Source organism: Hibiscus syriacus, unplaced genomic scaffold (genome assembly GCF_006381635.1).
Source record: "Hibiscus syriacus cultivar Baekdansim isolate YM2019G1 unplaced genomic scaffold, ASM638163v2 tig00111206_pilon, whole genome shotgun sequence".
Lineage (NCBI taxonomy): Eukaryota > Viridiplantae > Streptophyta > Magnoliopsida > Malvales > Malvaceae > Hibiscus > Hibiscus syriacus.
In genome coordinates, this window is record NW_024063018.1 from 479,870 (window position 1) to 496,964 (window position 17,095).

Consider the following 17,095-nt stretch of genomic DNA (forward strand, 5'->3'; position numbering starts at 1 on the left):
ACAAGACATCATTTCATAGGTAACACAACTCTGTGGTAATAGTGGTGACATCCTCTTGTCTCATCCCAAGATACCTTCACTCTTCGGTTACAATATTTACTTTTTCAGACCCATCTCCAGTTGCACAAACATCTGCTTCAGGATTGTCCTTGCTTTCATCGTAACATTCCAACTCTTTTCTATCCATCATTAGCTGGATCAAGGCTCTAAATTTGACATAATTTTGTATATCATGAACTATGCTTTCACCATCTGTCTACATACCCAGGCTAGGGAAGACGTTATTTCAGCAACACTTGCTTTGACTCTCTTGTTCCTTTCCTCAACAATTGCATTAAATCCGCCTTCTTGGTGGTTAGGAAAAGGATTTTGTGTAACATTTGGTGCTCCTGATTTGAAGTGGATCCAATTCTTGTTGTGTATTCTTTGCATGATCCTTTTGAATGTGATGCAATTCTTAATAGTGTGTCCTAAAACACCGCCATGATATTCGCAATGTGTGTTCTCATCATACCACCTAGGGTATGGAGGCTTCATAGGTTCCACCAGGTATGGTGACACTACATGAGTTTCAAAGAGTTGCTGATAAAGTTCTTTGTATGTTATGGGAATAGGATCGAAATGTTCCCTTTCACTTTCCTTCCTAAGTTCCCTTGAATCTTTTCTAGAAGTATCTGACAGTACAACAACAGTTGATTTTGGGTTGGAGATTATAATGCCTTTGTTGTTGTAAGTGTTGATGTTGTTGACCTCTTCATCCCTCTTCTTCATAGGAGGTTTCTTACTAACCTCCTCTCTATCGATCTTACCTTGCTTTATGATCATTTCTATCATCTCCCCATCCATAACTAAGTTAGAAAAATTTCCAGATGTTATTGCAACCAGGTGCCCGAGTAAGGAGCCTTCAGTGTTTACACGAAGAGCTTCCTGGTTTCCTTCTCATCCAAAGGTGGATGAACTTGCACAACTAAATCTCTCAATCTCTGTGCATATTGTCTGAAACTTTCATTATGCTTCTTCTCCATACTTTGTAGTATAACTTGATCTGGTCTCATATCATTTACATGTTTGTATTGTTCCAAGAATGACTTGGCCAAATCCTTCCAGGTATTGATTTGAGATCGATTCAACTGGTTGTACCTCCGGATGGCTGAACCAGACAGACTCTCCTGGAAGTAATGAATCAGGAGTTGGTCGTTTCCTACGTATCATGTCATCTTTCTACATAACATGGTATTTGTAACACCCCCAACCCGTATCCGACCCGGATCCAAGTCTGAGGTGTCACATTAACTTTTCAAGACTCTATTCTTTACAAATCCACTAAAATCTTAATTTCATCATTTAAGGAAATGAGTATTTTACATTAATAATTACAATCAAATTGTTTCTTTAAAACGATCAGAGCATATTTAATTTAAAATCTTGTAACTACATGCCAACTAGCTCCATAAACAAAATACATATGTTCAATATGTTTCTGATCTGATCCTCGTAAGGAAAATACTGACTTGTCTTGCTCCTCGCTACTTCTATTCTCGCTTCTCATACCTACGTGTGAAAAAATCACACGCTAAGTCTATGATTTAGACATGCATTAATATTTAAATATGAAATCTCAACTCTAATTACTACTATGCACACTTGATAGAATTATAGTAATTTAATTAAACTCATAATACATGCAAAACATAAATACATACATATACATATCATACCAAATTATATATTCTTTGATGTACTAGTTATACCTAGACACACATATCATCATTTACATTCATAACTTTTTTATATGTTATCATTGTTTCTCCCTTTTTACATTATCATGGTCTTCTTATCTTTAATACCTATACACATCATATAATATCACATCACTAAACAAACATGTAACATCACATAGAACCCTTGTACACATGTGAGAACTATAGATATGTGAGTCTATAGAGGTTGTGCACTAATGCTTTCACCACAACTCATATAAATACACCAGAGTGCCACGTAGAATTACACCGAAGTGCCACGTAGAAATGCACAGTAGTGCCATATAAGATGTCCCTAAGGACCACGTATAAAATTTCTTAAGAATCATATACATATGCCAAGGACCAAATATGTGTCTCAAAACACCTCATACATGTTCCAAAGAATACATATATGTCCCGAAGGACCGCGTAGACCCTCGACTCTTAGCATGCCTAGCTCTCATGACACATATCATGGGCATTATCTTTTATATACTTTTTCATATTCATGTAAACATATCACATATTCATATAAACTCATAGCTTCATTCACATATACATTTAATCACGTAGTTCATGTAAATTCTCATATCATTTTGTATTCATATATCTCATAGCATATAACACTTCTCATGTGTTCCTATAAACATGTCATACATATCAGGCATGTTTACACAACTCATTTCTATATAACTTACATGAATCTATATTCTTTTTCATATACTCATATAATCATATAATATAATATTTCATATAACCTCATGTATCACATCACATAGATACACACTCAAGTACTCATAACTACATATCACTTAAATTATTCATATTTACATAATTCATGGTCATATAACTTTTATCACCAAGTCACTTATCTTATCTCTTATTCTCATATGTTCATATTTATCATATAACACATAAGATTTATTACATACTTATATCGCATTCCTACATCACTAATTCATAATATAATTTATATCGTATCATCTATCTTATTCTTTATTTCTTAGTATGCACTTACATTAAATAACCTATATTATACTTATAAACATATATATATATATATATATATATTACTTCTATTATTTATTTTATATACAAATTAATCTATTTACTTAATTCAATTCCATATAACTCCTATAATCTTCTCATATCACTCCATAGCTTTTATCATACAACTAATGTATCATAATTTTATTTAAGCATATGAATCTTTCCCATCTATCTTATCATATATGTTCATATTATCACCTAATTGATCATACTACTATGTACTTGCCCAACTCACCTTCTTATTATTTATGTAACCTTTTCCTTTGCTTACTTAGTTCATATCATTTCTCATAACCTCACTTTTACCATATTCTCATATTATTACTTAAGTTATCTCATATCATGTATTCACGTAGTTATATTTCATTTCTATATATATCTCAAAGATCTTATCTTTTATATTCATATAATTTATTATCATCTAATATGGTTTATATCATCATAACATAGCATATATTCACGTTAACCATATAATACATATATACAATAACATGTCAACACATATAATTCATACACACATATACTTCTATTTATGAATTCATGCATTTTACTATTGGAAATAGACTTATCCCAAGTCTTATTTCCATTTAACATTATATACTACTAATATGCACTCACCTTGACCCCACTAAGTTCCAATCCACTTATATGCTTTCCTTTCTTCCGATCGAATCTTAACTTGATAATCGTTTCGGAACTTGTTCGTGCTCGATATATATACAATCATGTATTTATACTATCAGTATCCAATTGATATACTATAATCTATCATTTCTTAGACCAAAAGAAAGGTTTATTTCTATTTCCCCTTTGAAGTGCATCGATACATTCTACAGTGCATCGATGCATTCCAAAAGGGAAATAGAAATAGACCTTTCTTTTGGTCTAAGAAATGATAGATTATAGTATATCAATTGGATACTGATAGTATAAATACATGTTTATGTAGATATCGAGCACGAACAAGTTTCGGAACGATTATCATGTTAAGATTCGATCTGAAAAAAGGAAAGCATAAAAGTGGATTGGAACTTAATGGGGTCAAGGTGAGTGCATATTAGTAGTATATAATGTTAAATGGAAATAAGACTTACGACAAGTTTATTTCCAATAGTAAAATGCATGAATTCATAAATAGAAGTATATGTGTGTATGAATTATATGTGTTGACATGTTATTGTATATATGTATTATATGGTTGACGTGAATATATGCTATGTTATGATGATATAAACCATATTAGATGATAATAAATTATATGAATATAAAATATAAGATCTTTGAGATATATATAGAAATGAAATATAACTACGTGAATACATGATATGAGATAACTTAAGTAATAATATGAGAATATGGTAAAAGTGAGGTTATGAGAAATGATATGAACTAAGTAAGCAAAGGAAAAGGTTACATAAATAATAAGAAGGTGAGTTGGGCAAGTACATAGTAGTATGATCAATTAAGTGATAATATGAACATATAGGATAAGATAGATGGGAAAGATTCATATGCTTAAATAAAATTATGATATATTAGTTGTATGATAAAAGCTATGGAGTGATATGAGAAGATTATAGGAGTTATATGGAATTGAATTAAGTAAATAGATTAATTTGTATATAAAATAAATAATAGAAGTAATATATATATATATATGTTTATAAGTATAATATAGGTTATGTAATGTAAGTGCATACTAAGAAATAAAGAATAAGATAAATGATACGATATAAATTATATTATGAATTAGTGATGTAGGAATATGATATAAATATGCAATAAATCTTATGTGTTATATGATAAATATGAACATATGAGAATAAGAGATAAGATAAGTGACTTGGTGATAAAAGTTATATGACCATGAATTATGTAAATATGAATAATTTAAGTGATATGTAGCTATGAGTACTTGAGTATGTATCTATGTGATGTGATACATGAGGTTATATGAAATATTATATTATATGATTATATGAGTATATGAAAAAGAATATAGATTCATGTAAGTTATATAAAAATGAGTTGTGTAAACATGCCTGATATGTATGACATGTTTATAGGAACACATGAAAAGTGTTATATGCTATGAGATATATGAATACGAAATGATATGAGAATTTACATGAATTACGTGATTAAATATATATGTGAATGAAGCTACGAGTTTATATGAATATGTGATATGTTTACATGAATATGAAAAAGGATATAAAAGATAATGCCCATGATATGTGTCATGAGAGCTAGGGTATAGTTGGCATGCCAAGAGTCGAGGGTCTACGCGGTCCTTTGGGACATATATGTATTCTTTGGAACATGTATGAGGTGTTTTGAGACACATATTTGGTCCTTGCATATGTATATGATTCTTAAGGAATTTTCTACGTGGTCCTTAGGGATATCTTTTATGGCATTACGGTGCATTTCTACGCGGCACTTCGGTGTAATTCTACGTGGCACTCCGGTGCATTTATACGAGCTGTGGTGACAACATTAGTGCACAAACTCTATAGACTCACATATCTATAGTTCTCACATGTGTACATGGGCCATTAAAAATATAATATGCGAAAATTCTATGTGATGTTACATGTTTGTTTGGTGATGTGTTATTATATGATGTGTATAGGTATTAAAGATAAGAAGAACATGATAATATAAAAAGGGAGAAATGATGATAACATATAAAAAGGTTATGAATGTAAATGATTATATGTGTGTCTAGGTATAACTAGTACATCAAAGATATATAATTTGGTATGATATGTATATGTATGAATTTATGTTTTGCAGGTATTATGAGTTTAATTAAATTACTACAATTCTATGAAGTGTGCATAGTAGTAATTAGAGTTGAGATTTCATATTTAAATGTTAATGCCTCACTAAGTCATAGACTTAGCATGTGAATGTTTCACACGTAGGTATGAGAAGCGAGAATGGAAGTAGCGAGGAGCAAGACAGGTTAGTATTTTCCTTATGAGGATCAGATAAGAAACATATTGAACATATGTATTTTGTTTATGGAGCTAGTTGGCATGTAGTTACAAGATTTTAAATTAAATATGCTCTGATCGTTTTAAAGAAACAATTTGATTGTAATTATTAATGTAAAATACTCATTTCCTTAAATGATGAAATTAAGATTTTGGATTTGTAAAGAACAGAGTCTTGAAAAGTCAATATGACACCACAGACTTGGATCCGGGTCAGATACGAGTTGGGGTGTTACATATAATCGTATCAGAGCTAAGGTTTAGCGATTCTAGGCTTAAACCAAAGTCAAATGAGGTTTAAAAATGTTTACATGCCAACTCAAATTGAAAATTTCTGATATGATAGTGTAAGGAGTATCATGTCTTGCTAATAGAATAAGATTTGTATGATATAGTAGAAATTGATTAAAGAAATTATCGAAGTGAATCGATAGCTGACAAATCTGATGGTGATAGTAATTCACCTACCCTGGCCAGGCAGGATGAAAAGCAGAAACCTCAGAAAGTGTCTATAAGATTAAAGGTTGATTTCAGAAGATTGAAATCATATTAGAATAGTGATAGAAGATCTTCATTATTTTGAATCGAAAAAATGATATGGATTAGTTTTGTTAGTACGTGGATAAGATAGAATATGGTGAATAAGTGTCACCATAAGAACGTTAAAAAGAACAAATGACATGGTGAGTACTTATAGAAGAGCTCAAGAATAAATGCATCAGTGACAAGTGTATAAGATATATGGAGATAGAGTTTATGAATTTGAAACAAAGAAATAATATTGTGTATAAGCAAGAGTGCGAATATGATAAGGGTTTGCAGTTAAGACGGAAAGAGTTAGCGTTGGCTAACCAGAGTACGTGATAAAAATGTATCGGAATTATAAGATTATAAGATATTGTCAGGATATGATAACCAAATATGAAATGGATCTGGATACAGTTGTATATTTGGATCCTATTAATGTGATATAGTAAAGGAAGTGAGGATTTGTATATTTGAGTAAAGCTAAAGATTGATAAGAAGAGTTTAAGAACGAATACATCAGTGGTCAGTTTATAAGATAAAGGAAGTCAGAATGTTAAGTTTGAACAACAGAAATTGTAGGATGTATGAGAATAAAGGTGAATTTGATGAGTTAAGTAAACTAATTTTGAGATAATTTCGATTAGAAATGATGTATATGATTGGTCGATTAGGGCTTGTGCCCTAGATTGAACAGTTGTTATTGACTAGCTGTTAGAGTAAAGGTGATAGAGTTATAAGATTTGAAGAAAAGATAAAGTGAAGTTAATCAAGTATGATATGAATCTGGATGTGGTTATGTATTTTGATCATACAGATATGATGTAGGCAAAAAGATAAGCATTGGTATGTTTTAAAAGTGGCTTTAAAGAAGAAAATACAAGTACAAGAGAGGATAAAGAATAAAGTTCTGTATAAGTAAATGAGGATATCAAAGTTATGAGGATGCAATGAAGATTGTTACACAGAGATGAGTATAGGTGATAGGACAAGAGTATGTGAACATGAAAGGAAATATATGATTTGTGTATAAGGAATAAATAAAGGAATAAGGGAATAAAGAAATGAAAGGGATTGAGTTAAAGGATCAGATACGATAAAGGTTATATGGAAGTGTAGACGATAATTTTGATATAGAAGTAAGAAAAGTGTGCAAGGTGATGTGAAAGGATTCTTTAAAGTGTATGTTTAATCATATTTAAAGAAGATTTAAGGTCGTGTTTTTTGGTTAAATGATGATGGAAAACGAATTTGGTTATTATTATAAGGTAGTTAGAGATGGATTTATGATGTTGAGTGATGTAAATGGATGTTACTGTCTATGTGATGAGTGACATTATATGGATTTTAGAAAGGTCAAAGGAAAAATACAGAATCGAATGAGAGAAAAGATAGAAATGAATTGAGGTTATGGGTTACTATGTATATGATAAGTGACAGTAGATAAATGTATAAAGGAAAAAGGTGGTTGAAGAAATAAAGGAAGGAAAGATTAAGTAAAGGAGGTAGCATGAGAACATTAGAAGATATGTTCTTATTGATATGTTCAGTGAAAATTCAAGGATGAATTTTCTTTAAAGAAGGGGAGATTTGTAACATTTCGAAATTCAGGGTCAGTGACTAAATTACAAATTTTGAAAACTATGTGCTTGATTTCAAAATAAGTTAAAAGTTCATGGATTTAATAGTAAAGTTGGAAAGTAACAAGGGTATTATGGTCTTTTCTAAGAGAAGATTTTTATTCTCTCTTTTTAAGGAATATAAAAACGTGGGAAATGAGGAAATGTATCCAGAGTCTTCTTCTTCAGCTTCTTCTTCTCCCCGTAAGCCTCAGTTAAAGGTGAGTTTAATTTCAGCTGTTTAATTCTGTGATATATAAGTTGATTTTGATTCTTTGAGTATTATATAAGCTTAAGGAAAACTTATATAAGCTTTAAACATCAAGAATAGAGAATTAAAAAGGAAATTATATTAAGGGTGTAAAAATGAACTTTTGTTATAGAAAGGTTTTTGAAGTTCTAAAGATAGATTTGACTTGTCAAAGGGTTAATTAAGAAGTTAGAGGTGATAGAATTGAATTTAGAACACATGGAAAATTTGATGAAATTCTTTGATTCAAGAATTATGGTGAATTATGAGATATGGTGAAGTGTTATAGTATTATAAGAAGGTTGAAATATGTATAGATAAGTTTTAAGGTATAAGGAGGGATTAATAAGTAGAATTTGGGGTCAAAACGAGATATTTTCGTGCTTTGGGTAGTGTGCATCGATGCATCTTCAATGTGTATCAATACACTCTCAAATAAATGAACATCGAATGCAATTAGTGCATCGATGCATAAGGAGTGCATTGATGCACCCCCTTAAGATTTAAAATATCGAAGGTAATTTGTGTATCGATGCATGAGTAGTGCATCGATGCATGAGTAGTGCATCGATGCATGAGTAGTGCATCGATGAATTCTTTAACATATGCATCGATGCCCTACTCATGCATCGGTACACAAATTACCTTCGATATTTTAAATCTTAAGGGGGTGCATCGATGTACTCCTTATGCATCGATGTACTAATTGCATTTGATATTCATTTATTTGAGAGTGCATCGATATACATTGAAGATGCATCGATGCACACTACCCAGAATTACATATTAAGCACGAAAATGTCTTATTTTGACCCCAAATTCTATTTATTAATCCCTCCTTATACCTTAAAACTTATCTATACATATTTAAACCTTCTTATAATACTATAACACTTCACCATATCTCATAATTCACCATAATTCTTGAATCAAAGAATTTCATCAAATTTTCCATGTGTTCTAAATTCAATTCTATCACCTCTAAATTTTTAATTAACCCTTTGACAAGTCAAATCCATCTTTAGAACTTCAGAAACCTTTCTATAACAAAAGTTCATTTCTACACCCTTCATATAATTTCCTTATTAATTCTCTATTATTGATGTTTAAAGCTTATATAAGCTTTCCTTAAGCTTATATAATACTCAAAGAATCAAAATCAACTTATAAATCCAAGAATTAAACAGCTGAAATTAAACTCACCTTTAACTGAGGCTTACAGGGAGAAGAAGAAGCTGAAGAAGAAGACTATGGATAAATCTCCTCATTTCCCATGTTTTTATATTCCTTAAAAAGAGAGAATAAAAATCTTCTCTTAGAAAAGACCATAATACCCTTGTTACTTTCCAGCTTTACTATTAAATCCATGAACTTTTAACTTATTTCAAAATCAAGCACATAGTTTTCAAAATTTGCAATTTAGTCACTGAATCTGAATTTCGGGATGTTACAGTATTGTGGGCTGATAGGCAGCTGTTTCCATCGAACTTCTGGAACTCCGGGGATTTGAATTTCAGAGGAAGAACCAAATCTGGGAGTAAACTTAATTATGCGGCATCGACTCCATAGTAGTCATGGTCTTCTTTAACCATATTCATTTGGTCCTCCAACTGCTTGATTTTCTCTTCCATTTTCTTTGCCTTATCTTCTTCATTAAAATTCGGTATATGACAATCACCCGGATTATTCTCAGGGTTGGATATAGAAGTCTATACTTTTACAGCGGATGAGGCCTTTGTTTTTGTAGCGGATGAGTCCCCTTGATGTTCTGGTAAGATTCTAGGTGGAATAGCCATTTGCGGGGTAGGTGGCATAGTTACCCCTTTAGATGTCCCTGCCCCAGGTGCACTTGCTTGATTCAGACAGCTAATTTTGCAACAATTTGGTCAACCAAAGACTCTTGGTTTTTGGTGATCGACTCCAAATTATTTTGATTATTCTGACTTATTTTCCCCTCCAGCTCCCTTTACAACCTTAACATGTTCTCCTTGAGTTGAGCTATCTTTGCTTCAATTTTCTTCTTCTTTGAACGGGTGTTTGTGGATGAGGTGTGTCCAATGCTTGGGGTGGTACGTCAAGTGTTTGTTCTTTTTTTATGAGACATTTTTTGTTAGTTAATGTGAATGTAAAGGAATGAAGAAAAAATAACAAAATGCAAAATATGTATAAATACATGATGCATGAAATGTCTGAGGCATTGATCCAAAAACATGTCTGTTATAATAAATTATCTTTATTGGGACAAAAGTATCATTTCTTAAGAAACAAAAACATCTTAAAGGTATATTCTGACTAATTCTTTTAGACCCCGAACAGCTTCTAGCAGGTTGTCTTCTTCCTTCATCTGTTACCGGTTGAATACCCTGTCGAACCACTCTGGCTTCTCTCGCTAAACCATGTAAGTGACAAGCTGCTTTTTGTACTTGTTCCAAGAAGTCTCGAATGACTGTATCTTTGGCTTTCACCCTCTATGGAGCCTGTTTGTAATACCCCCGAGCCTGTACCCGACCCGGATACGAGTCTGAAGTGTAACATTGACTTTTCAAACTTTGACACTAAAAGAAAAACAGGGAAATTTTAAACTTTTATTAAAACAAAATATGTTAATTTACATAAAAGAGACCACAAAATACAAAATTTATCAGAGCATTCATAATTAACAACTTATTACATGCCAACACTCTATACACAACCCAAAATACCTACTTTGTCAATTACTTCTGATCTGATCTATTAGTAGTACTGCTGTCCTTGCCACTTCTAATCCTATTCTTCTTGTTTCTTGGTACCTACGTGTAAATCACTTACATGCTAAGTCATAGACTTAGTGAGGCATAATCAAATATGGAAGAAAACTCTAACTATTTAAACATGCATGAACAAGTAATCTTGTAATGCCATACCAAACCATTATAACATAAAATATCATGTAAGGTATACATATACATATCACATATCGGTTCCATCACAATCTTACTATCATCTGTATCTTGTAATTGTATCCTCTTGTACCTAGCCTTTTAATCAACATCTGATTCATTTAACCGAGCAATACATGTATCATCTGATAAATCATACAATTAATATCACAAAACATATACAACACATGTTATTTGTTTATTAGCCCATGTACACACGTGAGAACTGTAGATATGTGAGTCTATTGAGCTTGTGCACTATGCTGTCACCACAGCTCGTATGGGGTCCCACTAGGGGCTATGAGATTTGTCCCGAAGGACCACTATGAAATATCCCGAAGGATCATTGTATGTCCCAAAGGACCGCGTAAACCCTCGACTCTTGGCATGCCAATTATACCTATAGCTCTTGTATCATATAACATGGGCATCATTATTTATTATTTCATATCTTCACATGTACTTATCACTGCTCATACGATTTCATATGCATATATCACGTAACTTATAACACTTCTATTGTGTTCATATAACATGTATATCATTGCTATTTATTGTTCACATATTTTTTCTATAAATCCCATAATACTCTTATATCCTTTTTCATATCATTATGTGTTCATATATACTATATACATTCATCATATATCATATAAACCTGTATTCACACATATCATTTAACATATGCAATAACTAATAACACACATGTATCATGTCAAACATATGCTCATATTAATGTGTTCATGTATTCTACTATAGGAAATAGACTTATCGCAAGTCTTATTTCCATTAAACATAACACACTATCTAATATGCACTCACCTTGTCCTCACTGATTACTAATTATTCCTATGACTTCCTTCCTTTCGATCAAATTCTAACTCAGTGATCGTTCCAAAGCTTGTTCGATTTCGGTATCTACATAATCATACATGGATCCATATCAGTATTATAATTGATATATTATAAACTATCACTCCTTAGGCTAAAAAGAAAGCTATTTTTATCTTTTAATAAAGACATGCATCGATGCACTACCCCATGTATTGATGCATCCCTTGACGGGTGCATCGATGCACTATCTATGCATCGGTGCATAAATCCTATTCGATGTTTTATTTTAAAGGAGTACATTGATACACTTCAGGTGCATCGATGCACATTGAACAATTTCTGGGTTTTACCCTTGATGCATCGGTACACATTGAATGTGCGTCGATGCACATAGCCCAGAATTCCAATTTATGCCCGAAAATCCACTCTTTTCAGCTTAATTACTTTATATATCATCCCCTTTCTTATTCTTAACTTACATACTCATATTCAAACTCATTTCTATTCATTAATCACCTCTTTAACACCAAAATCCTATTCTCCATATGTAATTCAAGAATTACACTAAATTTTCAACATGTTCCAAATTCAATTCTATTGCTTCTAACTTCTTAATTAGACCCTTGACAAGTCAAATTTAACTTCCAACTCTAATTACGAACTCTATTTCACGATTTCACCCCAGAACCTCAAATCTTTAATCCCTCCTAACTCCATCATACTTTGATTTTAAGATAACTTAAGCTTTCCTAAAGCTTAGTTATCATCTAATAATCAAAGCCCAACCTTAAAATCAACCATTAATCCATAAACAAAGAAACTCACCTTTGAGCTTGGAGATACGGGAGGAGAAAGAAGAAGAAAGAAAACTCTGGATAATTCTCTCATTTCGTACGTGGTTCCTTATCTTATAAAAGGAATATAAAAATCTTACTTGTCAATTGACCATTTTACCCTTTAATTCATTCAATAATTATTAAATAACCTTCATCATATTTCCAATAAATCATTGAACTATTCAATTATCCTACTTTAATCACTAATTTCTGAAACTTTATAATTTGGTCATTAACCCGGTATTGAGGATGTTACAAATATCCCCTCCTTTAAAGAAAACTCGTCCTCGAATTTTCATTGTACTAATAGATTAAACTACTATCCACCCTTCTCATATTCATATTCACATATGACCTCTTTAGTTGATCTCAAATTATCATAACCCGACTTTATACATCCATATCATTTGCAACACATCAGACTTATCCTTCATTATCTGAACCGAGAGAAACATTCTTTCAATTATACTTTAACTTCCTTAATACATATAACTAAATCATTATCTTCTTATCTATAACATTTACTCCTCATCAAAATGGGTAAAATCATATATTTCTAAAACCAAACCATTTTTCCACAACACTATCTATCATTCCTTACTTCCTTATCAATCCTATAACGCACACTTTACACTCAATTCCAATTAATTTCTTTATATCTATTTGATTCTTCATAACCCACCATCTTCTTATCTCATAAATCACATCTTTTCCTTATGCTTCCATAATCCTTTCATATCACTTGTGAGGACTCTTCCTCACCCATGACTCCGGTCTTCACGGCCACGCACTCCAACAGCCTGAGTTCTCCGGCACAAGGATCTCGGCATCAACACCAACAACCCACAAAGATAGCCAAGTAACCAAGTTAGAATAGGAATCAAATGCTTAGCAAATCCTAGTCTATAAAATATCATACGTTTTTACACAGAGATATTACCACGAAAATCTTACTAGAGTACTAGAAAAATACAGAGGAGTAAAGGAAGCACTTATACCTTTTCGAATAGCAAAGAAATACAAAAAAGGTATAACCTTTTTTTCTTTCATTTCGTTGGTGACTTGCATGCGTGGTGGCATCGTTATTCTCGCTAAAAAAAACCAAAGTTTTTCAGCCGATGAACGAAGTGAGGCCCTCATTTTCAAAACCCTTTTTTAGATCTACGCCTTCCTAGAACGAGTTTTTGAAAATAGTTTTAATTTTTAAAAAGAGAATCCAAAGAGCCTTCAAAAAATATTTTTTTAGATATCGCCGCCGATGAACGGTGGTCGGCGTCGTTTATCGATGGTAACGAGGCGGTGAGAGGGCGGTCGGTTTCTGGGTTCGTTGAAACCCATAGCAGTGTTCATCTTATTGATGAACAGATGAGAGGAAAACATAAATGATGAGGGGTGTTTGGCTTGAAGGAGAGAAATGAAATTTTAAAAACGTTTGTTGGTATATATAGCGACCCGGTTACCCGAGTTGGATCTGCGTGTTGACCCGCTCCACGCAAAGGATCCGCGTGTTTTTACGTATTAAAGGGAAAATCACCTATTTGGTCCCCCCTGCTTTTAAAGAATTTAATTCCCCCCTAATTTGACGTTTTCTCTTCGAAATTGGCCCCCTGATTCGTTTTTCTTGCAGATCGATCCCTTCACATTTTTATTATTACAAATATATATATTTTTTTATTTCTTTTTCATCATTATTCATATATATTTTACTTTTATTTTATTTCCTTTTTTTATTATTATCATTATATATATACCTTTCGTTTGTGTTACTTATTATAGTTTATTTTAATTATTTTATTTTTTATTTATATGGTACTTATCTTGTTTACCTTTTTTTTACCTTTATTTTTTACTTTTTATTTATATCTCGATCCCTTTTTATCTTTGATTCATTTGTTTATTTTCTTTATTCTTTGTACATATATATTTTATCTTTATAGTACTTATCTCATGTATCACATTTTCATTTTTTTTCCTTTGTCTCGTCTTAGTTATTTTCTTTGTTTTGTTTTCTCTTATTTATTTCTCCATTTAACACTTTTCACGACCTCTTAAGGGTACACTTTTAAAACCAATCGGAAGTAAATGATCAGGATCGTTATTTTACCATTTAATTTAAACTTTCAATTTTGTTGATTAAAGATAACTGGGAATTGCGTAGTACCGAAAGGGCAGTTCAAGGGTGCTAACCCTTCCTTGACTGTAACCGACTCCCGAATCCGACACATCTTTGGAAAGACACAGACCAGGTAAGAAATAAGGTATCCAATCTACCTATTTGTTTTAAAATAAAAGATCGGTGGCGACTCCTAATCAATTTTCCTAAGTCGAAGCCCAATTCCGGGGCCCAACCGAAAGACGGTTCCGACACACACACAAATATATATGTCTAAAATATTAATATTAATTATAATATTAATTGGTGTCAGAATTTAATTCATATTCTATTTTTTTTTTTGAAAATTATTAATTAATATTAAAATATAAAACTAATTGAAATATCATTAAAATTATCAATCATATTATAATAAAATTATAACATTAGTTAAATCATAAAATTAGTTAATTTTATAGTTAATATATACTCTAATTTTTATTTTTCAAATAATATATACCCTAATGCTAGTTTAGCCTAAAATGTATTTATTCTCAACCTTGTATCAAATACCTTTATTGGTATGCTCGCTGCTGATTGGGATGTTCGTGATGAGAAATGAAAATCCATTTGAAAGATTTATGTCTCTGAATGCATCAGGTTTTTTCCTCTGGCTCTCCTTAACGGACAAGTTTCTCACTAATCTCAGTCGTTGGCATCGTCACCTTACCGACAACACAGGTCTGTGGTTCCGGTGATGAAACGACTTTGCATATTCTTCGCGACTGCGGAACTGCTAAAGATCTTTCCATTCCCCAACACCATCAAATCCTTGATTTCCTCGAGCTTCCCCTTCAAGACTAGATCCTTCAAAACCTCAGATCCACCACCCTCCATACAGGTACTCTAGTTCCTTGGATTATCATGTTCTCTTCTCTTCTTTGGCAGGTATGGAAGCGACGAAACTCGATGATCTTCTTGGATAGCACTCTCTTAAATAATGCCATCATTCAATGCAGAAATACTCGGGCTTCATATTATTGCTCTTCATCTCTTTCCATCTCGAGCCACCAGATGCCCAATTAGCCGAAGGAAATCCAATGACAGTCTACCCCCACAGGATGGATCACTTTAATTACTGATAGTGCTCTCAACCCCAAAAACTCTCTTGGTGCAACAAGAGGCCTCCTTCGCAACTCCAATGGCTATTGGCTCACTGGTTTCTACAACTATATTGGGTTTCTCAACCTCTCCACGCCAAATTCTAGGGGCATGCTTGTTGGCCTCAACATTGTTTGGGATCTTGGCTTTGAACGTGTTCAATACGAAACCGACTGTGCGAAAGCTCACAAGCTCATCTTCTCCATCGACTCCCACGTTAGCCCGATTGCCACGGTACGATCAGTCTCAAGCATGACCTCTATGCCATGGATGGTCTTATTCACCGAGAAGCAAACTTTGCAGCTGATTTATCACGAAGATGTCCCCTAACTCGAACTTTACTCGGACGTCTACGTTAAATACAAAAATATAGTCGTTAAGGAAGAAGAGTATCATTATTACTATTATAAGTAGTATTGGTATCCCTGATTGTATTAGTATCATTTTTGTATATTGAAATATGTTTAAATTCAAAAACATAAGGGAAGTATCAGTACTACCATGTGGAGTATCAATACTACTATTATAAGTAATGTCAATACTATGTGGAGTATTGGTACCATTTTGGTATTCTATTTTGTCAAAATAATAGGTAGTATCGATATTACCTAACATTACGTTTTGGTCACATTTCGTTAAAAAATAAATAGAATTACTGAAGTGATAAATTTTTTTATTTTTTCAATGATAAAGTGACCAGAGGCGAAACTTGGTGATTGAATTTGGGGTAATTTAAAACTTTAAAAAATTCAGAGGTTTAAATTAAAAATTTTAAAAAATTTTAAAAATTTTAAGGTTTAGTTTACATTTTTTTCTAAAATTAGATTATAACTAAATTTTTTAAAAATTTTGAGAGACTTAATGAGAATTTTTAAAAAATATGGTAGGGAGTTTAATTAAGAACATTTAAACTTTTAAAAGTTTAATATGAATTTTTAAAAATTTTGGAGAGACCAAATTAATTATTTTGAAAAATTTAGGGGTCTAAATTATAATTTTTAAAATTTAGGGCAGTCATGACCCCTACTAGTCGCTCTTGTATTTTATCACTTGAAGTGATATTATC